The sequence below is a fragment of the Pristiophorus japonicus genome, chromosome 3, assembly GCF_044704955.1.
Source record: "Pristiophorus japonicus isolate sPriJap1 chromosome 3, sPriJap1.hap1, whole genome shotgun sequence".
In the NCBI taxonomy this organism is placed as follows: domain Eukaryota; kingdom Metazoa; phylum Chordata; class Chondrichthyes; family Pristiophoridae; genus Pristiophorus; species Pristiophorus japonicus.
This window is the reverse complement of record NC_091979.1, coordinates 326,767,055-326,790,818: the sequence shown is the minus strand read 5'-3', so window position 1 is coordinate 326,790,818 and position 23,764 is coordinate 326,767,055. Positions and strand designations below refer to the sequence as shown.

The window sequence follows — 23,764 nt, the reverse complement described above, 5'->3', positions numbered from 1 at the left end:
AGAACGTGAATACGCTGGAGAGGGTACAGAGGAGATTTACGTAGATGTTGCCGGGAGTGGAGCAACTTTGCTATGAGGACAGATTGGATAGGATGGGTTTGTTTTCCTTGGAACAGAGGAGGCTGATGGGCGACCGCATTGAGGTGTATAAAAGTAGGAGGGGCCTAGATATTGTTGATTAAAAGGGTCTATTTCACATAGTGGAGTGGTCAACAACCAGGCTGCATAATTTAAAAGTAATTAGTGTAAGGGTTAAAGGGGATTTGAAGTGAACATTCTGCATGCAGATGTTTGTGGGGGTCTCAAACTCACTGCCTAAAAGTGTGGTGCAGGCAGAAACCCTCACCACATTTAACCAGTTCTTAGATGTGCACATGAAATGCAATAAGGTGCAGGGGTACACACCTAAAACTGGGCATTTGTTGGCCGGTGCAGATACTATGGGCGTAAATGACTCTTTCCATGCTGTGAACCTCTATGATTATATAATTATCGGTTAGGATCACTTTCATGATGCAAAACGTGGCAATCAGATAATTAATGGTGTTTCCAGTGAAGAAGTGTTCGTGCAAGTTGGGGCTCGAACTCAGGAAGCTGAGATGAAGCATCTTATGAGGCTGCTGTTCGGAGCACGGGGAGCGTTGTCTGGAACGGTGGCATTTTGCAGCCCAGTGAAGGGCAGTAAACCGCTGTTTGATGCTGCATTCTCCGCTTTCCGCCGGCAGCGGCTGATTGGAGAGTGTGGGAGCGGAAGTTAGGGCTTGTCCCGCCCTCACTCACTCTGGAGCTGAGGAAGAGCGATTAGTCGATGGGTTTGTTTGTGGCTTTAATTTTCTGTTGTGAAGCGTGGTGGCGTGGCAGGATCCTTTAATAATCTCTCACAGCTGACCTGAATGCACGGAATGTGCAGCTTTGAGATATGGTTTCTCCAGCGTCAGGGCTGGAAACGGGAGGGAGTGAGAGACACTGTGTAGAATTTGAGTGTGAACAGAACTGCAGAGAGAAATCAGCAAATGGAACAGCATCGTGAGACACTGCACTCTGTTAACATTGAACAACTAATCTGAATGATTTAATTGTATCTTATAATTAATTGAACACGTTTGCATAATGTTCAGCCCGGTTTCGAACCGGGGACCTTTCGCGTGTTAGGCGAACGTGATAACCACTACACTACGGAAACGCTGGTGCAGTAACATCGTTGGGAACATAACCAGAGCTTTAACCTCAACAGCTGGACTACACTTCTGGAGCTTGTGTCACGAGAATCGAATTACGGTGCTATATTTAGCAAGGTTGTGAGTGTGGCAGGAATTGATCCCGTGTTTCTCTGCCTTTATACATAGGATCAGGAGTGGCCATTCCTCAGCAAGTGGTTAGAATCTGGAATACACTTCTCTAAAGGGCGGTGGAGTCAGACTCAATCTTATCTTTCAAAACGGAGTTGGATAAGTCTCCAAATGAAAAAAATTGCACAGCTGTGGGTAAATGACAGGGGAGTGAGACTTGTTGAGAGTTGGCATGGGCTCGACGGGCTGCATCCATTCCCTCATGCTTTGATTCTATAAGTTAGTGGCACATTTAATAGTGTGCATGTCAGCAGAATATTGAAAGGGACATGGATTCAGTCGGCACAACGAGAGGCATCTGATTCAGAAGATTCCGGTGCATGAAAATTCGGGTTTAATGACTTCAAAAGCATCATTTTTCTTTTGTGAAGATTCGGTCAGAGAAATGTTTGAAAAATAATTTTTTGCTGAAAAGGGCTCAGCACTTCATCTTCTTTTTGGCTGTTGGGGCCACACTTCTTTTCGATGGTATTCTTCCAGAATGTATATTTTCTTTGCTGTTCCACAATAACCAGTCCCTTGCACTGCAGTCTATCTCACTGTTTCCAACGTCTCATCTACATGTTACCAGCAATGAACATTTTGAAGCAGACTTCTGAAGCAAAGTGTCCAAAATGGTTTATGGATTCAGAGGTAAAGTGCAGAGCACAGATAAGTTATTCAATTAAGGATTCTCCTTCAGATAACATTTCTTTAGTTGTGCAAATGAAGATCATCAGTCAATTAACGATGTTTTCCCATGAAGGCAGGATAACATTTAATGATTATGCATTTTCAAAGTAAAAGCCCATGTGATTCAGGGCGAAGTTGCAAATTGGATCCAAATTTGGCTCAGAGGCAGGAAGCAAAGGGTAATGTTTGATGGGTGTTTTTGTGACTGGAAGGATGTTTCCTGTGTGGTTCCACAGTTTTCAGTGCCAGATCCATTGCTTTTTATGGTATTTATCAATGATCTAAACTTGAATATAGGTGTTATGATTACGAAGTTTTCAGGTGTTATTAAAATAGGCAGTGTGGTTGATAATGAAGAAGAAAGCTGGAGACTCCAGGAAGATATCAATCAACTGATAAGGGGGTAGAGCAGTGGCAAACTGAATTTAATCCAGAGATGTGAGAGATCGCGCATTTGTGGAGGGCTAACAAGGAAAGGGAATACACATCAACTGGTATGACATTGAGAAGTGTAGAGGAACAAAGGTAACTGGGATTGCTTGTTATCAGATCCCTGAAGGTAGCTGACCAGTTGGTAAAGTTGATTAAGAATTCATATGGAATGGTTGCATTTATTGGCAGAAGCAAGGAACAGAACAGCAAGTGGGTTATGCTCGAACTGTATAAAATTCTGGTTAGGCCACAGCTAGAGTTCTGCGTGCAGTTCTGGTCACCGCATTGAAGGAAGAACGTGAATACGCTGGAGAGGGTACAGAGGAGATTTACGTAGATGTTGCCGGGAGTGGAGCAACTTTGCTATGAGGACAGATTGGATAGGATGGGTTTGTTTTCCTTGGAACAGAGGAAGCTGATGGGCGACCGCATTGAGGTGTATAAAAATAGGAGGGGCCTAGATATTGTTGATTAAAAGGGTCTATTTCACACAGTGGAGTGGTCAACAACCAGGCTGCATAATTTAAAAGTAATTAGTGTAAGGGTTAAAGGGGATTTGAAGTGAACATTCTGCATGCAGATGTTTGTGGGGGTCTCAAACTCACTGCCTGAAAGTGTGGTGCAGGCAGAAACCCTCACCACATTTAACCAGTTCGTAGATGTGCACATGAAATGCAATAAGGTGCAGGGGTACACACCTAAAACTGGGCATTTGTTGGCCGGTGCAGATACGATGGGCGTAAATGACTCTTTCCATGCTGTAAACCTCTATGATTATATAATTATCGGTTAGGATTACTTTCATGATGCAAAACGTGGCAATCAGATAATTAATGCTGTTTCTAGTGAAGAAGTGTTCGTGCAAGCTGGGGCTCGAACTCAGGAAGCTGAGATGAAGCATCTTATGAGGCTGCTGTTCGGAGCACGGGGAGCGTTGTCTGGAACGGTGGCATTTTGCAGCCCAGTGAAGGGCGGTAAACCGCTGTTTGATGCTGCATTCTCCGCTTTCCGCCGGCAGCGGCTGATTGGAGAGTGTGGGAGCGGAAGTTAGGGCTTGTCCCGCCCTCACTCACTCTGGAGCTGAGGAAGAGCGATTAGTCGATGGGTTTGTTTGTGGCTTTAATTTTCTGTTGTGAAGCGTGGTGGCGTGGCAGGATCCTTTAATAATCTCTCACAGCTGACCTGAATGCACGGAATGTGCAGCTTTGAGATATGGTTTCTCCAGCGTCAGGATTGGAAACGGGAGGGAGTGAGAGACACTGTGTAGAATTTGAGTGTGAACAGAACTGCAGAGAGAAATCAGCAAATGGAACAGCATCGTGAGACACTGCACTCTGTTAACATTGAACCACTAATATGAATGATTTAATTTTATCTTATCATGAATTGAACACGTTTGCATAATGTTTCCGCCCGGTTTCGAACCGGGGACTTTTCGCGTGTTAGGTGAACGTGATAACCACTACACTACGGAAACGCTGTGGCATTAAGACTGTTGGGAACATAACCAGAGCTTTAACCTCAACAGCTGGACGACACTTCTGGAGCTTGTGTCACGAGAATAGAATGACGGTGCTATATTTAGCAAGGTTGTGAGTGTGGCAGGAATTGATCCCGTGTTTCTCTGCCTTTATACATAGGAACAGGAGTGGTCATGCCTCAGCAAGTGGTTAGAATCTGGAATACACTTCTCTAAAGGGCGGTGGAGTCAGACTCAATCTTATCTTTCAAAACGGAGTTGGATAAGTATCCGAATGAAAAAAATTGCACAGCTGTGGGTAAAAGACAGGGGAGTGAGACTTGTTGAGAGTTGGCATGGGCTCGACGGGCTGCATCCATTCCCTTATGCTTTGATTCTATAAGTTAGTGGCACATTTAATAGTGTGCATGTCAGCAGAATATTGAAAGGGACATGGATTCAGTCGGCACAACGAGAGGCATCTGATTCAGAAGATTCCGGTGCATGAAAATTCGGGTTTAATGACTTTAAAAGCATCATTTTTCTTTTGTGAAGATTCTGTCAGAGAAATGTTTGAAAAAGAATTTTTTGCTGAAAAGGGCTCAGCACTTCATCTTCTTTTTGGCTGTTAGGGCCACACTTCTTTTCGATGGTATTCTTCCAGAATGTATATTTTCTTTGCTGTTTCACAATAACCAGTCCCTTGCACTGCAGTCTATCTCACTGTTTCCAACGTCTCGTATACATGTTACCAGCAATGAACATTTTGAAGCAGACTTCTAAAGCACAGTGTCCAAAATGGTTTATGGATTCAGAGGTAAAGTGCAGAGCACAGATAAGTTATTCAATTAAGGATTCTCCTTCAGTTAACATTTCTTTAGTTGTGCAAATGAAGATCATCAGTCAATTAATGATGTTTTCCCATGAAGGCAGGATAACATTTAATGATTATGCATTTTCTAAGTAAAAGCCCATGTGATTCAGGGCGAAGTGGCAAATTGGATCCAAATTTGGCTCAGAGGCAGGAAGCAAACGGTAATGTTTGATGGGTGTTTTTGTGACTGGAAGGATGTTTCCAGTGTGGTTCCACAGTTTTCAGTGCCAGATCCATTGCTTTTTATGGTATTTATCAATGATCTAAACTTGAATATAGGTGTTATGATTACGAAGTTTTCAGGTGTTATTAAAATAGGCAGTGTGGTTGATAATGAAGAAGAAAGCTGGAGACTCCAGGAAGATATCAATCAACTGATAAGGGGGTAGAGCAGTGGCAAACTGAATTTAATCCAGAGATGTGAGAGATCGCGCATTTGTGGAGGGCTAACAAGGAAAGGGAATACACATCAACTGGTATGACATTGAGAAGTGTAGAGGAAAAAAGGTAACTGGGATTGCTTGTCCACAGATCCCTGAAGGTAGCTGACCAGTTGGAAAAGTTTATTAAGAATTCATATGGAATGGTTGCATTTATTGCAGAAGCAAGGAACAGAACAGCAAGTGGGTTATGCTAGAACTGTATTAAATTCTGGTTAGGCCACAGCTGGAGTTCTGCGTGCAGTTCTGGTCACCGCATTGAAGGAAGAACGTGCATACGCTGGAGAGGGTACAGAGGAGATTTACGTAGATGTTGCCGGGAGTGGAGCAACTTTGCTATGAGGACAGATTGAATAGGATGGGTTTGTTTTCCTTGGAACAGAGGAGGCTGATGGGCGACAGCATTGAGGTGTATAAAAATAGGAGGGGCCTAGATATTGTTGATTAAAAGGGTCTATTTCACATAGTGGAGTGGTCAACAACCAGGCTGCATAATTTAAAAGTAATTAGTGTAAGGGTTAAAGGGGATTTGAAGTGAACATTCTGCATGCAGATGTTTGTGGGGGTCTCAAACTCACTGCCTGAAAGTGTGGTGCAGGCAGAAACCCTCACCACATTTAACCAGTTCTTAGATGTGCACATGAAATGCAATAAGGTGCAGGGGTACACACCTAAAACTGGGCATTTGTTGGCCGGTGCAGATACGATGGGCTTAAATGACTCCTTCCATGCTGTAAACCTCTATGATTATATAATTATCGGTTAGGATTACTTTCATGATGCAAAACGTGGCAATCAGATAATTAATGGTGTTTCCAGTGAAGAAGTGTTCGTGCAAGCTGGGGCTCGAACTCAGGAAGCTAAGATCAAGCATCTTGTGAGGCTGTTGTTCGGAGCAGGTGGAGCGTTGTCTCGAACGGTGGCATTTTGAAGCCCAGTGAAGGGCGGTAAACCGCTGTTTGATGCTGCATTCTCCGCTTTCCGCCGGCAGCGGCTGATTGGAGAGTGTGGGAGCGGAAGTTAGGGCTTGTTCCGCCCTCACTCACTCTGGAGCTGGGGAAGAGCGATTAGTCGATGGGTTTGTTTGTGGCTTTAATTTTCTGTTGTGAAGCGTGGTGGCGTGGCAGGATCCTTTAATAATCTCTCACAGCTGACCTGAATGCACGGAATGTGCAGCTTTGAGATATGGTTTCTCCAGCGTCAGGGCTGGAAACGGGAGGGAGTGAGAGACACTGTGTAGAATTTGAGTGTGAACAGAACTGCAGAGAGAAATCAGCAAATGGAACAGCATCGTGAGACACTGCACTCTGTTAACATTGAACCACTAATATGAATGATTTAATTTTATCTTATCATGAATTGAACACGTTTGCATAATGTTTCCGCCCGGTTTCGAACCGGGGACCTTTCGCGTGTTAGGCGAACGTGATAACCACTACACTACGGAAACGCTGTGGCAGTAACATTGTTGGGAACATAACCAGAGCTTTAACCTCAACAGCTGGACGACACTTCTGGAGCTTGTGTCACGAGAACAGAATGACGGTGCTATATTTAGCAAGGTTGTGAGTGTGGCAGGAATTGATCACGTGTTTATCTGCCTTTATACATAGGAACAGGAGTGGCCATTCCTCAGCAAGTGGTTAGAATCTGGAATACACTTCTCTAAAGGGCGGTGGAGTCAGACTCAATCTTATCTTTCAAAACGGAGTTGGATAAGTATCCGAATGAAAAAAATTGTACAGCTGTGGGTAAATGACAGGGGAGTGAGACTTGTTGAGAGTTGGCATGGGCTCGACGGGCTGCATCCATTCCCTCATGCTTTGATTCTATAAGTTAGTGGCACATTTAATAGTGTGCATGTCAGCAGAATATTGAAAGGGACATGGATTCAGTCGGCACAACGAGAGGCATCTGATTCAGAAGATTCCGGTGCATGAAAATTCGGGTTTAATGACTTTAAAAGCATCATTTTTCTTTTGTGAAGATTCGGTCAGAGAAATGTTTGAAAAAGAATTTTTTGCTGAAAAGGGCTCAGCACTTCATCTTCTTTTTGGCTGTTAGGGCCACACTTCTTTTCGATGGTATTCTTCCAGAATGTATATTTTCTTTGCTGTTTCACAATAACCAGTCCCTTGCACTGCAGTCTATCTCACTGTTTCCAACGTCTCATATACATGTTACCAGCAATGAACATTTTGAAGCAGACTTCTAAAGCACAGTGTCCAAAATGGTTTATGGATTCAGAGGTAAAGTGCAGAGCACAGATAAGTTATTCAATTAAGGATTCTCCTTCAGTTAACATTTCTTTAGTTGTGCAAATGAAGATCATAAGTCAATTAATGATGTTTTCCCATGAAGGCAGGATAACATTTAATGATTATGCATTTTCTAAGTAAAAGCCCATGTGATTCAAGGCGAAGTGGCAAGTTGGATCCAAATTTGGCTCAGAGGCAGGAAGCAAAGGGTAATGTTTGATGGGTGTTTTTGTGACTGGAAGGATGTTTCCAGTGGGGTTCCACAGTTTTCAGTGCCAGATCCATTGCTTCTTATGGTATTTATCAATGATCTAAACTTGAATATAGGTGTTATGATTACGAAGTTTTCAGGTGTTATTAAAATAGGCAGTGTGGTTGATAATGAAGAAGAAAGCTGGAGACTCCAGGAAGATATCAATCAACTGATAAGTGGGTAGTGCAGTGGCAAATTGAATTTAATCCAGAGATGTGAGAGATCGCGCATTTGTGGAGGGCTAACAACGAAAGGGAATACACATCAACTGGTATGACATTGAGAAGTGTAGAGGAACAAAGGTAACTGGGATTGCTTGTCCACAGATCCCTGAAAGGAGCTGACCAGTTGGAAAAGTTGATTAAGAAGTCATATGGAATGATTGCATTTATTGGCAGAAGCAAGGAACAGAGCAGCAAGTGGGTTGTGCTAGAACTGTATAAAATTCTGGTTAGGCCACAGCTGGAGTACTGCGTGCAGTTCTGGTCACCGCATTGAAGGAAGAACGTGAATACGCTGGAGAGGGTACAGAGGAGATTTACGTAGATGTTGCCGGGAGTGGAGCAACATTGCTATGAGGACAGATTGGATAGGATGGGTTTGTTTTCCTTGGAACAGAGGAGGCTGATGGGCGACCGCATTGAGGTGTATAAAAATAGGAAAGGCCTAGATATTGTTGATTAAAAGGGTCTATTTCACATAGTGGAGTGGTCAACAACCAGGCTGCATAATTTAAAAGTAATTAGTGTAAGGGTTAAAGGGGATTTGAAGTGAACATTCTGCATGCAGATGTTTGTGGTGGTTTCAAACTCACTGCCTGAAAGTGTGGTGCAGGCAGAAACCCTCACCACATTTAACAAGTTCTTAGATGTGCACATGAAATGCAATAAGGTGCAGGGGGACACACCTAAAACTGGGCATTTGTTGGCCGGTGCAGATACGTTGGGCGTAAATGACTCCTTCCATGCTGTAAACCTCTATGATTATATAATTATCGGTTAGGATTACTTTCATGATGCAAAACGTGGCAATCAGATAATTAATGCTGTTTCCAGTGAAGAAGTGTTCGTGCAAGCTGGGGCTCGAACTCAGGAAGCTGAGATGAAGCATCTTATGAGGCTGCTGTTCGGAGCACGGGGAGCGTTGTCTGGAACGGTGGCATTTTGCAGCCCAGTGAAGGGCGGTAAACCGCTGTTTGATGCTGCATTCTCCGCTTTCCGCCGGCAGCGGCTGATTGGAGAGTGTGGGAGCGGAAGTTAGGGCTTGTCCCGCCCTCACTCACTCTGGAGCTGAGGAAGAGCGATTAGTCGATGGGTTTGTTTGTGGCTTTAATTTTCTGTTGTGAAGCGTGGTGGCGTGGCAGGATCCTTCAATAATCTCTCACAGCTGACCTGAATGCACGGAATGTGCAGCTTTGAGATATGGTTTCTCCAGCGTCAGGGCTGGAAGCGGGAGGGAGTGAGAGACACTGTGTAGAATTTGAGTGTGAACAGAACTGTAGAGAGAAATCAGCAAATGGAACAGCATCGTGAGACACTGCACTCTGTTAACATTGAACCACCAATATGAATGATTTAATTTTATCTTATCATTAATTGAACACGTTTGCATAATGTTTCCGCCAGGTTTTGAACCGGGGACCTTTCGCGTGTTAGGCGAACGTGATAACCACTACACTACGGAAACGCTGGTGCAATAACATCGTTGGGAACATAACCAGAGCTTTAACCTCAACAGCTGGACTACACTTCTGGAGCTTGTGTCACGAGAATCGAATAACGGTGCGATATTGCAAGGTTGTGAGTGTGGCAGGAATTGATCCCGTGTTTCTCTGGCTTTATACATAGGAACAGGAGTGGCCATTCCTCAGCAAGTGGTTAGAATCTGGAATATACTTCTCTAAAGGGCGGTGGAGTCAGACTCAATCTTATCTTTCAAAACGGAGTTGGATAAGTATCCGAATGAAAAAAATTGCACAGCTGTGGGTAAATGACAGGGGAGTGAGACTTGTTGAGAGTTGGCATGGGCTCGACGGGCTGCATCCATTCCGTTATTCTTTGATTCTATAAGTTAGTGGCACATTTAATAGTGTGCATGTCAGCAGAATATTGAAAGGGACATGGATTCAGTCGACACAACGAGAGGCATCTGATTCAGAAGATTCGGGTGCACGAAAATTCGGGTTTAATGACTTTAAAAGCATCATTTTTCTTTTATGAAGATTCGGTCAGAGAAATGTTTGAAAAATAATTTTTTGCTGAAAAGGGCTCAGCACTTTATCTTCTTTTTGGCTGTTAGGGCCACACTTCTTTTCGATGGTATTCTTCCAGAATGTATATTTTCTTTGCTGTTTCACAATAACCAGTCCCTTGCACTACAGTCTATCTCACTGTTTCCAACGTCTCATGTACATGTTACCAGCAATGAACATTTTGAAGCAGACTTCTAAAGCACAGTGTCCAAAATGGTTTATGGATTCAGAGCTAAAGTGCAGAGCACAGATAAGTTATTCAATTAAGGATTCTCCTTCAGTTAACATTTCTTTAGTTGTGCAAATGAACATCATCAGTCAATTAATGATGTTTTCCCACAAAGGCAGGATAACATTTAATGATTATGCATTTTCTAAGTAAAAGCCCATGTGATTCAGGGCGAAGTGGCAAATTGGATCCAAATTTGGCTCAGAGGCAGGAAGCAAACGGTAATGTTTGATGGGTGTTTTTGTGACTGGAAGGATGTTTCCAGTGGGGTTCCACAGTTTTCAGTGCCAGATCCATTGCTTTTTATGGTATTTATCAATGATCTAAACTTGAATATAGGTGTTATGCTTACGAAGTTTTCAGGTGTTATTAAAATAGGCAGTGTGGTTGATAATGAAGAAGAAAGCTGGAGACTCCAGGAAGATATCAATCAACTGATAAGGGGGTAGAGCAGTGGCAAATTGAATTTAATCCAGAGATGTGAGAGATCGCGCATTTGTGGAGGGCTAACAAGGAAAGGGAATACACATCAACTGGTATGACATTGAGAAGTGTAGAGGAACAAAGGTAACTGGGATTGCTTGTCCACAGATCCCTGAAGGCAGCTGACCAGTTGGAAAAGTTGATTAAGAAGTCATATGGAATGGTTGCATTTATTGGCAGAAGCAAGGAACAGAACAGCAAGTGGGTTATGCTAGAACTGTATAAAATTCTGGTTAGGCCACAGCTGGAGTACTGCGTGCAGTTCTGGTCACCGCACTGAAGGAAGAACGTGAATACGCTGGAGAGGGTACAGAGGAGATTTACGTAGATGTTGCCGGGAGTGGAGCAACTTTGCTATGAGGACAGATTGGATAGGATGGGTTTGTTTTCCTTGGAACAGAGGAGGCTGAAGGGCGACCGCATTGAGGTGTATAAAAATAGGAGACGCCTAGATATTGTTGATTAAAAGGGTCTATTTCACATAGTGCAGTGGTCAACAACCAGGCTGCATAATTTTAAAGTAATTAGTGTAAGGGTTAAAGGGGATTTGAAGTGAACATTCTGCATGCAGATGTTTGTGGGGGTCTCAAACTCACTGCCTGAAAGTGTGGTGCAGGCAGAAACCCTCACCACATTTAACCAGTTCGTAGATGTGCACATGAAATGCAATAAGGTGCAGGGGTACACACCTAAAACTGGGCATTTTTTGGCCGGTGCAGATACGATGGGCGTAAATGACTCCTTCCATGCTGTAAACCTCCATGGTTATATAATTATCGGTTAGGATTACTTTCATGATGCAAAACGTGGCAATCAGATAATTAATGCTGTTTCCAGTGAAGAAGTGTTCGTGCAAGCTGGGGCTCGAACTCAGGAAGCTGAGATGAAGCATCTTATAAGGCTGCTGTTCAGAGCACGGGGAGCGTTGTCTGGAACGTTGGCATTTTGCAGCCAAGTGAAGGGCGGTAAACCGCTGTTTGATGCTGCATTCTCCGCTTTCCGCCGGCAGCGGCTGATTGGAGAGTGTGGAAGCGGAAGTTAGGGCTTGTCCCGCCCTCACTCACTCTGGAGCTGAGGAAGAGCGATTAGTCGATGGGTTTGTTTGTGGCTTTAATTTTCTGTTGTGAAGCGTGGTGGCGTGGCAGCATCCTTTAATAATCTCTCACAGCTGACCTGAATGCAAGGAATGTGCAGCTTTGAGATCTGGTTTCTCCAGCGTCAGGGCTGTAAACGGGAGGGAGTGAGAGACACTGTGTAGAATTTGAATGTGAACAGAACTGCAGAGAGAAATCAGCAAATGGACCAGCATCGTGAGACACTGCACTCTGTTAATATTGAACCACTAATATGAATGGTTTAATTTTATCTAATCATTAATTGAACACGTTTGCATAATGTTTCCGCCCGGTTTCGAACCCGGGACCTTTCGCGTGTGAAGCGAACGTGATAACCACTACGCTACAGAAATGCTGTGGCAGTAGCATTGTTGGGAACATAACCAGAGCTTTAACCTCAACAGCTGGACTACACTTATGGAGCTTGTGTCACGAGAATAGAATGACGGTGCGAAATTTAGCATGGTTGTGAGTGTGGCAGGAATTGATCCCGTGTTTCTCTGCCTTTATACATAGGAACAGGAGTGGCCATTCCTCAGCAAGTGGTTAAAATCTGGAATACACTGCTCTAAAGGGCGGTGGAGTCAGACTCATTCTTATCTTTCAAAACGAGTTGGATAAGTATCCGAATGAAAAAAATTGCACAGCTGTGTGTAAATGACAGGGGAGTGAGACTTGTTGAGAGTTGGCATGGGCTCGACGGGCTGCAACCATTCCCTTATTCTTTGATTGTATAAGTTAGTGGCACATTTAATAGTGTGCATGTCAGCAGAATATTGAAAGGGACATGGATTCAGTCGGCACAACGAGAGGCATCTGATTCAGAAGATTTGGGTGCACGAAAATTCGGGTTTAATGACTTTAAAAGCATCATTTTTGTTTTGTGAAGATTCGGTCAGAAAAATGTTTGGGAAAAGAATTTTTTGCTGAAAAGGGCTCAGCACTTCATCTTCTTTTTGGCTGTTAGGGTCACACTTCTTTTCGATGGTATTCTTCCAGACTGTATATTTTCTTTGCTGTTTCACAATAACCAGTCCCTTGCACTACAGTCTATCTCACTGTTTCCAACGTCCCATGTACATGTTACCAGCAAGGAACATTTTGAAGCAGACTTCTAAAGCACACTGTCCAATATGGTTTATGGATTCAGAGGTAAAGTGCAGAGCACAGATAAGTTATTCAATTAAGGACTCTCCTTCAGTTAACATTTCTTTAGTTGTGCAAATGAAGATCATCAGTCAATTAATGATGTTTTCCCATGAAGGCAGGATAACATTTAATGATTATGCATTTTCTAAGTAAAAGCCCATGTGATTCAGGGCGAAGTGGCAAATTGGATCCAAATTTGGCTCAGAGGCAGGAAGCAAAGGGTAATGTTTGATGGGTGATTTTGTGACTGGAAGGATGTTTCCAGTGGTGTTCCACAGTTTTCAGTGCCAGATCCATTGCTTTTATGGTATTTATCAATGATCTAAACTTGATTATAGGTGTTATGATCACGAAGTTTTCAGGTGTTTTTAAAATAGGCAGTGGGTTGATAATGAAGAAGAAAGCTGGAGACTACAGGAAGATATCAATCAACTGATAAGGGGGTAGAGCAGTTGCAAATGGAATTTAATCCAGAGATGTGAGAGATCGCGCATTTGTGGAGGGCTAACAAGGAAAGGGAATACACATCAACTGGTATGACATTGAGAAGTGTAGAGGAACAAATGTAACTGGGATTGCTTGTCCACAGATCCCTGAAGGTAGCTGGCCAGTTGGAAAAGTTGGTTAAGAAGTCATATGGAATGGTTGCATTTATTGGCAGAAGCAAGGAACAGAACAGCAAGTGGTTTATGCTAGAACTGTATAAAATTCTGGTTAGGCCACAGCTGGAGTACTGCGTGCAGTTCTAGTCACCGCATTGAAGGAAGGACGTGAATACGCTGGAGAGGGTACAGAGGAGCTTTACGTAGTTGTTGCCGGCAGTGGAGCAACTTTGCTATGAGGACAGATTGGATAGGATGGGTTTGTTTTCCTTGGAACAGAGGAGGCTGATGGGCGACAGTATTGAGGTGTATAAAAATAGGAAGGGCCTAGATATTGTTGTTTAAAAGGGTCTATTTCACATAGTGGAGTGGTCAACAACCAGGCTGCATAATTTCAAAGTAATTAGTGTTAGGGTTGAAGGGCATTTGAAGTGAACATTCTGCATGCAGATGTTTGTGGGGGTCTCAAACTCACTGCCTGAAAGTGTGGTGCAGGCAGAAACCCTCACCACATTTAACAAGTTCTGAGATGTGCACATGAAATGCAATAAGGTGCAGGGGGACACACCTAAAACTGGGCATTTGTTGGCCGGTGCAGATACGATGGGCTTAAATGACTCCTTCCATGCTGTAAACCTCTATGATTATATAATTATCGGTTAGGATTACTTTCATGATGCAAAACGTGGCATCAGATAATTAATGGTGTTTCCAGTGAAGAAGTGTTCGTGCAAGCTGGGGCTCGAACTCAGGAAGCTGAGATGAAGCATCTTATGAGGTTGCTGTTCGGTGTACGGGGAGCGTTGTCTCGAACGGTGGCATTTTGCAGCCCAGTGAAGGGCGGTAAACCGCTGTTTGATGCTGCATTCTCCGCTTTCCGCCGGCAGCGGCTGATTGGAGAGTCTGGGAGCGGAAGTTAGGGCTTGTCCCTCCCTCACTCATTCTGGAGCTGGGGAAGAGCGATTAGTCGATGGGTTTGTTTGTGGCTTTAATTTTCTGTTGTGAAGCGTGGTGGCGTGGCAGGATCCTTTAATAAAAGCTCACAGCTGACCTGAATGCACGGAATGTGAAGCTTTGAGATATGGTTTCTCCAGCGTCAGGGCTGGAAACGGGAGGGAGTGAGAGACACTGTGAAGAATTTGAGTGTGAACAGAACTGTAGAGAGAAATCAGCAAATGGAACAGCATCGTGAGACACTGCACTCTGTTACCATTGAACCACTAATATGAATGATTTAATTTTATCTTATCATTAATTGAACACGTTTGCATAATGTTTCCGCCCGGTTTCGAACCGGGGACCTTTCGCGTGTGAGGCGAACGTGATAACCACTACACTACGGAAACGCTGTGGCAGTAGCATTGTTGGGAACATAACCAGACCTTTAACCTCAACAGCTGGACTACACTTATGGAGCTTGTGTCACGAGAATAGAATGACGGTGCTATATTTAGCAAGGTTGTGAGTGTGGCAGGAATTGATCCCGTGTTTCTCTGCCTTTATACATAGGAACAGGAGTGGCCATTCCTCAGCAAGTGGTTAAAATCTGGAATACACTGCTCTAAAGGGCGGTGGAGTCAGACTCATTCTTATCTTTCAAAACGAGTTGGATAAGTATCCGAATGAAAAAAATTGCACAGCTGTGTGTAAATGACAGGGGAGTGAGACTTGCTGAGAGTTGGCATGGGCTCGACGGGCTGCAACCATTCCCTTATTCTTTGATTGTATAAGTTAGTGGCACATTTAATAGTGTGCATGTCAGCAGAATATTGAGAGGGACATGGATTCAGTCGGCACAACGAGAGGCATCTGATTCAGAAGATTTGGGTGCACGAAAATTCGGGTTTAATGACTTTAAAAGCATCATTTTTGTTTTGTGAAGATTCGGTCAGAAAAATGTTTGGGAAAAGAATTTTATGCTGAAAAGGGCTCAGCACTTCATCTTCTTTTTGGCTGTTCGGGTCACACTTCTTTTCGATGGTATTCTTCCAGAATGTATATTTTCTTTGCTGTTTCACAATAACCAGTCCCTTGCACTACAGTCTATCTCACTGTTTCCAACGTCCCATGTACATGTTACCAGCAAGGAACATTTTGAAGCAGACTTCTAAAGCACACTGTCCAATATGGTTTATGGATTCAGAGGTAAAGTGCAGAGCACAGATAAGTTATTCAATTAAGGACTCTCCTTCAGTTAACATTTCTTTAGTTGTGCAAATGAAGATCATCAGTCAATTAATGATGTTTTCCCATGAAGGCAGGATAACATTTAATGATTATGCATTTTCTAAGTAAATGCCCATGTGATTCAGGGCGAAGCGGCATATTGGATCCAAATTTTGCTCAGAGGCAGTTAGCAAAGGGTAATGTTTGATGGGTGTTTTTGTGACTGGAAGGATGATTCCAGTGGGGTTCCGCAGTTTTCAGAGCCAGATCCATTGCTTTTTATGGTATTTATCAATGATCTAAACTTGAATATAGGTGTTATGATTTCGAAGTTTTCAGGTGTTATTAAAATAGGCAGTGGGTTGATAATGAAGAAGAAAGCTGGAGACTCCAGGAAGATATCAATCAACTGATAAGGGGGTAGAGCAGTGGCAAATGGAATTTAATCCAGAGATGTGAGTGATAGCGCATTTGTGGAGGGCTAACAAGGAAAGGGAATACACATCAACTGGTATGACATTGAGAAGTGTAGAGGAACAAAGGTAACTGGGATTGCTTGTCCACAAATCCCTGAATGTAGCTGGCCAGTTGGAAAAGTTGGTTAAGAAGTCATATGGAATGGTAGCCTTTATTGGCAGAAGCAAGGAACAGAACAGCAAGTGGGTTATGCTAGAACTGTATAAAATTCTGGTTCGGCCACAGCTGGAGTACTGCGTGCAGTTCTAGTCACCGCATTGAAGGAAGGACGTGAATACGCTGGAGAGGGTACAGAGGAGATTTACGTAGATGTTGCCGGGAGTGGAGCAACTTTGCTATGAGGACAGATTGGATAGGATGGGTTTGTTTTCCTTGGAACAGAGGAGGCTGATGGGCGACAGCATTGAGGTTTATAAAAATAGGAGGGGCCTAGATATTGTAGATTGAAAGGTTCTATTTCACAGAGTGGAGTGGTCAACAACCAGGCTGCATAATTTAAAAGTAATTAGTGTAAGGGTTAAAGGGGATTTGAAGTGAACATTCTGCAAGCAGATGTTTGTGAGGGTCTCAACTCACTGCCTGAAAGTGTGGTGCAGGCAGAAACCATCACCACATTTAACAAGTTCTTAGATGTGCACATGAAATGCAATAAGGTGCAGGGGTACACGCCTCAAACTGGGCATTTGTTGGCCGGTGCAGATACAATGGGCTTAAATGACTCCTTCCAAGCTGTAAACCTCTATGATTAGAAATTATCGGTTAGGATTACTTTCATGATGCAAAACGTGGCAATCAGATAATTAATGGTGTTTCCAGTGAAGAAGTGTTCGTGCAAGCTGGGGCTCGAACTCAGGAAGGTGAGATGAAGCATCTTATGAGGCTGCTGTTCGGTGTACGGGGAGCGTTGTCTCGAACGGTGGCATTTTGCAGCCCAATGAAGGGCGGCAAACCGCTGTTTGATGCTGCATTTTCCGCTTTCCGCCGGCAGCGGCTGATTGGAGAGTGTTGGAGCGGAAGTTAGGGCTTGTCCCGCACTCACTCACTCTGGAGCTGGGGAATAGTGATTAGTCGATGGGTATGTTTGTGGCTTTAATTTTCTGTTGTGAAGCGTGGCAGCATGGCAGGATCCTTTAATAATCTCTCACAGCTGACCTGAATGCACGGAATGTGCAGCTTTGAGATATGGTTTCTCCAGCGTCAGGGCTGGAAACGGGAGGGAGTGAGAGACACTGTGTAGAATTTGAGAGTGTACAGAACTGCAGAGAGAAATCAGCAAATGGAACAGCATCGTGAGACACTGCACTCTGTTAATATTGAACCACTAATATGAATGATTTAATTTTATCTAATCATTAATTGAACACGTTTGCATAATGTTTCCGCCCGGTTTCGGACCGGGAATCTTGCGCGTGTTAGGCGAATGTGATAAGCACTACACTACAGAAACGCTGTGGCAGAAAGACAGTGGGGAACTTAACCAGAGCTTTAACCTCAACAGCTGGACTACACTTCTGGAGCTTGTGTCACGAGAATAGAATGACGGTGCGAAATTTAGCAAGGTTCTGAGTGTGGCAGGAATTGATCCCGTGTTTCTCTGCCTTTTTCCATAGGAACAGGAGTGGCCATTCCTCAGCAGGTGGTTAGAATCTGGAATACACTGCTCTAAAGGGCGGTGGAGTCAGACTCAATCTTATCTTTCAAAACGGAGTTGGATTAGTATCCGAATGAAAAAAATTGCACAGCTGTGGGTAAATGACAGGGGAGTGAGACTTGTTGAGAGTTGGCATGGGCTCGACGGGCTGCAACCATTCCCTTATTCTTTGATTCTATAAGTTAGTGGCACATTTAATAGTGTGCATGTCAGCAGAATATTGAAAGGGACATGGATTCAGTCGGCACAACGAGAGGCATCTGATTCAGAAGATTCGGGTGCACGAAAATTCGGGTTTAATGACTTTAAAAGCATCATTTTTGTTTTGTGAAGATTCGGACAGAGAAATGTTTCGGAAAAGAATTTTTTGTTGAAAAGGGCTCAGCACTTCATCTTCTTTTTGGCTGTTAGGTCAACATTTCTTTTCGATGGTATTCTTCGAGATGGATATTTTCTTTGCTGTTTCACAATAACCAATCCCTTGCACTACAGTCTGTCTCACTGTTTCCAACGTCCCATGTAAATGTTACCAGCAAGGAACATTTTGAAACAGACTTCTAAAGCACAGTGTCCAAAATGGTTTATGGATTCAGAGGTAAAGTGCAGAGCACAGATAAGTTATTCAATTAAGGACTCTCCTTCAGTTAACATTTCTTTAGTTGTGCAAATGAAGATCATCAGTCAATTAATGATGTTTTCCCATGAAGGCAGGATAACATTTAATGATTATGCATTTTCTAAGTAAAAGCCCATGTGATTCAGGGCGAAGTGGCAAATTGGATCCAAATTTGGCTCAGAGGCAGGAAGCAAAGGGTAATGTTTGATGGGTGTTTTTGTGACTGGAAGGATGTTTCCAGTGGAGTTCCACAGTTTTCAGTGCCAGATCCATTGCTTTTATGGTATTTATCAATGATCTAAACTTGAATATAGGTGTTATGATGACGAAGTTTTCAGGTGTTATTAAAATAGGCAGTGTGGTTTATAATGAAGAAGAAAGCTGGAGACTCCAGGAAGATATCAATCAACTGATAAGGGGTTAGAGCAGTGGCAAATGGAATTTAATCCAGAGATGTGAGAGATCACGCATTTGTGGAGGGCTAACAAGGAAAGGGAATACAATTCAACTGGTATGACATTGAGAAGTGCAGAGGAACAAAGATAACTGGGATTGCTTGTCCACAGAACCCTGAAGGTAGCTGGCCAGTTGGAAAAGTTGGTTAAGAAGTCATATGGAATGGTTGCATTTATTGGCAGAAGCAAGGAACAGAACAGCAAGTGGGTTATGCTAGAACTGTATAAAATTCTGGTTAGGCCACAGCTGGAGTACTGCGTGCAGTTCTGGTCACCGCATTGAAGGAAGAACGTGAATACGCTGGAGAGGGTACAGAGGAGATTTACGTAGATGTTGCCGGGAGTGGAGCAACATTGCTATGAGGACAGATTGGACAGGATGGGTTTGTTTTCCTTGGAACACAGGAGGCTGATGGGCGACAGCATTGAGATGTATAAAAATAGGAGGGGCCTAGATATTGTTGATTAAAAGGGTCTATTTCACATAGTGGAGTGGTCAACAACCAGGCTGCATAATTTCAAAGTAATTAGTGTAAGGGTTAAAGGGGATTTGAAGTGAACATTCTGCAAGCAGATGTTTGTGGGGGTCTCAAACTCACTGCCTGAAAGTGTGGTGCAGGCAGAAACCCTCACCACATTTAACAAGTTCTTAGATGTGCACATTAAATGCAATAAGATGAATGGGTACTCACCTAAAACTGGGCATTTGTTGGCCGGTGCAGATACGATGGGCTTAAATGACTCCTTCCATGCTGTAAACATCTATGATTATATAATTATCGGTTAGGATTACTTTCATGATGCAAAACGTGGCAATCAGATAATTAATGGTGTTTCCAGTGAAGAAGTGTTCGTGCAAGCTGGGGCTCGAACTCAGGAAGTTGAGATGAAGCATCTTATGAGGCTGCTGTTTGGTGTACGGGGAGCGTTTTCTCGGACGGTGGCATTTTGCAGCCCAGTGAAGGGTGGTAAACCGCTGTTTGATGTTGCATTCTCCGCTCTCCACCGGCAGCCACTGATTGGAGAGTGTGGGAGCGGAAGTTAGGGCTTGTCCCGCCCTCACTCACTCTGGAGCTGGGGAAGAGCGATTAGTCGATGGGTTTGTTTGTGGCTTTAATTTTCTGTTGTGAAGCGTGGTGGCGTGGCAGGATCCTTTAATAATCTGTCACAGCTGACCTGAATGCACGGAATGTGCAGCTTTGAGATATGGTTTCTCCAGCGTCAGGGCTGGAAACGGGAGGGAGTGAGAGACACTGTGCAGAAGTTGAGTGTGTACAGAACTGCAGAGAGAAATCAGCAAATGGAACAGCATCGTGAGACACTGCACTCTGTTATTATTGAACCACTAATATGAATGATTTAATTTTATCTAATCATAAATTGAACACGTTTGCATAATGTGTCCGCCCGGTTTCGAACCTGGGACCTTTCACGTGTGACGCGAACGTGATAACCACTACACTACGGAAACGCTGTGGCAGAAACACCGTGGGGAACATAACCAGAGCTTTAACCTCAACAGCTGGACTACACTTTTGGAGCTTGTGTCACGATAATAGAATGACGGTGCTATATTTAGCAAGGTTGTGAGTGTGGCAGGAATTGATCGCGTGTTTCTCTGCCTTTATACATGGGAACAGGAGTGGCCATTCCTCAGCAAGTGGTTAGAATCTTGAATACACTGCTCTAAAGGGCGGTGGAGTCAGACTCAATCTTATCTTTCAAACCGAGTTGGATAAGTATCCGAATGAAAGAAATTGCACAGCTTTGGGTAAATGACAGGGGAGTGAGACTTGTTGAGAGTTGGCATGGGCTCGACGGGCTGCAACCATTCCCTTATTCTTTGATTCTATAAGTTGTGGCACATTTAATAGTGTGCATGTCAGCAGCATATTGAAAGGGACATGGATTCAGTCGGCACAACGAGAGGCATCTGATTCAGAAGATTCGGGTGCACGAAAATTCGGGTTTAATGACTTTAAAAGCATAATTTTTGTTTTGTGAAGATTCGGTCAGAGAAATGTTTGGGAAAAGCATTTTTTGCTGAAAAGGGCTCAGCCCTTCATCTTCTTTTTGGCTGTTAGGGCCACACTTCTTTTCGATGGTATTCTTCCAGATTGTATATTTTCTTTGCTGTTTCACAATAACCAGTCCCTTGCACTACAGTCTATCTCATTGTTTCCAACGTCCCATGTACATGTTACCAGCAAGGAACATTTTGAAACAGACTTCTAAAGCACAGTGTCCAAAATGGTTTATGGATTCAGAGGTAAAGTGCAGAGCACAGATAACTTATTCAATTAAGGACTCTCCTTCAGTTAACATTTCTTTAGTTGTGCAAATGAAGATCATCAGTCAATTAATGATGTTTTCCCATGAAGGCAGGATAACATTTAATGATTATGCATTTTCTAAGTAAAAGCCCATGTTATTCAGGGCGAAGTGGCAAATTGGATCCAAATTTGGCTCAGAGGCAGGAAGCAAAGGCTAATGTTTGATGGGTGTTTTTGTGACTGGAAGGATGTTTCCAGTGGGGTTCCACAGTTTTCAGTGCCAGATCCATTGCTTTTTATGGTATTTATCAATGATCTAAACTTGAATATAGATGTTATGATTCCGAAGTTTTCAGGTGTTATTAAAATAGGCAGTGTGGTTGATAATGAAGAAGAAAGCTGGAGACTCCAGGAAGATAACAATCAACTGATAAGGTGGTAGAGCAGTGGAAAATGAGAGATCGCGCATTTGTGGAGGGCAAACAAGGAAAGGGAATACACATCAACTGGTATGACATTGAGAAGTGTAGAGGAACAAAGGTAACTGGGATTGCTTGTCCACAGATCCCTGAAGGTCGCTGACCAGTTGGAAAAGTTGATTAAGAATTCATATGGAATGGTTGCATTTATTGGCAGAAGCAAGGAACAGAACAGCAAGTGGGTTATGCTAGAACTGTATAAAATAGTGGTTAGGCCACAGCTGGAGTTCTGCGTGCAGTTCTGGTCACCGCATTGAAGGAAGAACGTGAATACGCTGGAGAGGGTACAGAGGAGATTTACGTAGATGTTGCCGGGAGTGGAGCAACTTTGCTATGAGGACAGATTGGATAGGATGGGTTTGTTTTCCTTGGAACAGAGGAGGCTGATGGGCGACCGCATTGAGGTGTATAAAAGTAGGAGGGGCCTAGATATTGTTGATTAAAAGGGTCTATTTCACATAGTGGAGTGGTCAACAACCAGGCTGCATAATTTAAAAGTAATTAGTGTAAGGGTTAAAGGGGATTTGAAGTGAACATTCTGCATGCAGATGTTTGTGGGGGTCTCAAACTCACTGCCTAAAAGTGTGGTGCAGGCAGAAACCCTCACCACATTTAACCAGTTCTTAGATGTGCACATGAAATGCAATAAGGTGCAGGGGTACACACCTAAAACTGGGCATTTGTTGGCCGGTGCAGATACTATGGGCGTAAATGACTCTTTCCATGCTGTGAACCTCTATGATTATATAATTATCGGTTAGGATCACTTTCATGATGCAAAACGTGGCAATCAGATAATTAATGGTGTTTCCAGTGAAGAAGTGTTCGTGCAAGTTGGGGCTCGAACTCAGGAAGCTGAGATGAAGCATCTTATGAGGCTGCTGTTCGGAGCACGGGGAGCGTTGTCTGGAACGGTGGCATTTTGCAGCCCAGTGAAGGGCAGTAAACCGCTGTTTGATGCTGCATTCTCCGCTTTCCGCCGGCAGCGGCTGATTGGAGAGTGTGGGAGCGGAAGTTAGGGCTTGTCCCGCCCTCACTCACTCTGGAGCTGAGGAAGAGCGATTAGTCGATGGGTTTGTTTGTGGCTTTAATTTTCTGTTGTGAAGCGTGGTGGCGTGGCAGGATCCTTTAATAATCTCTCACAGCTGACCTGAATGCACGGAATGTGCAGCTTTGAGATATGGTTTCTCCAGCGTCAGGGCTGGAAACGGGAGGGAGTGAGAGACACTGTGTAGAATTTGAGTGTGAACAGAACTGCAGAGAGAAATCAGCAAATGGAACAGCATCGTGAGACACTGCACTCTGTTAACATTGAACAACTAATCTGAATGATTTAATTGTATCTTATAATTAATTGAACACGTTTGCATAATGTTCAGCCCGGTTTCGAACCGGGGACCTTTCGCGTGTTAGGCGAACGTGATAACCACTACACTACGGAAACGCTGGTGCAGTAACATCGTTGGGAACATAACCAGAGCTTTAACCTCAACAGCTGGACTACACTTCTGGAGCTTGTGTCACGAGAATCGAATTACGGTGCTATATTTAGCAAGGTTGTGAGTGTGGCAGGAATTGATCCCGTGTTTCTCTGCCTTTATACATAGGATCAGGAGTGGCCATTCCTCAGCAAGTGGTTAGAATCTGGAATACACTTCTCTAAAGGGCGGTGGAGTCAGACTCAATCTTATCTTTCAAAACGGAGTTGGATAAGTCTCCAAATGAAAAAAATTGCACAGCTGTGGGTAAATGACAGGGGAGTGAGACTTGTTGAGAGTTGGCATGGGCTCGACGGGCTGCATCCATTCCCTCATGCTTTGATTCTATAAGTTAGTGGCACATTTAATAGTGTGCATGTCAGCAGAATATTGAAAGGGACATGGATTCAGTCGGCACAACGAGAGGCATCTGATTCAGAAGATTCCGGTGCATGAAAATTCGGGTTTAATGACTTCAAAAGCATCATTTTTCTTTTGTGAAGATTCGGTCAGAGAAATGTTTGAAAAATAATTTTTTGCTGAAAAGGGCTCAGCACTTCATCTTCTTTTTGGCTGTTGGGGCCACACTTCTTTTCGATGGTA

At 43.5% G+C, this 23,764-nt stretch overlaps 7 non-coding genes across 7 annotated transcripts; all 7 read right to left on the bottom strand.

Annotated features, from left to right (window-relative positions):
- Positions 1-1,110: 1,110 nt before the first annotated feature.
- Positions 1,111-1,180, bottom strand: trnav-aac (transfer RNA valine (anticodon AAC)). The gene has a single exon. It is a non-coding gene; the product is annotated as a tRNA-Val (tRNA).
- Positions 1,181-3,857: 2,677 nt separating this feature from the next.
- Positions 3,858-3,930, bottom strand: trnav-aac (transfer RNA valine (anticodon AAC)). The gene has a single exon. It is a non-coding gene; the product is annotated as a tRNA-Val (tRNA).
- Positions 3,931-6,603: 2,673 nt separating this feature from the next.
- Positions 6,604-6,676, bottom strand: trnav-aac (transfer RNA valine (anticodon AAC)). The gene has a single exon. It is a non-coding gene; the product is annotated as a tRNA-Val (tRNA).
- Positions 6,677-9,350: 2,674 nt separating this feature from the next.
- On the bottom strand, positions 9,351-9,423 carry trnav-aac (transfer RNA valine (anticodon AAC)). Its single transcript has one exon. It is a non-coding gene; the product is annotated as a tRNA-Val (tRNA).
- A 2,672-nt stretch (positions 9,424-12,095) lies between these two features.
- trnav-cac (transfer RNA valine (anticodon CAC)) lies at positions 12,096-12,168 on the bottom strand. The gene has a single exon. It is a non-coding gene; the product is annotated as a tRNA-Val (tRNA).
- A 2,671-nt stretch (positions 12,169-14,839) lies between these two features.
- trnav-cac (transfer RNA valine (anticodon CAC)) lies at positions 14,840-14,912 on the bottom strand. Its single transcript has one exon. It is a non-coding gene; the product is annotated as a tRNA-Val (tRNA).
- An 8,142-nt stretch (positions 14,913-23,054) lies between these two features.
- trnav-aac (transfer RNA valine (anticodon AAC)) lies at positions 23,055-23,124 on the bottom strand. Its single transcript has one exon. It is a non-coding gene; the product is annotated as a tRNA-Val (tRNA).
- Positions 23,125-23,764: the final 640 nt, after the last annotated feature.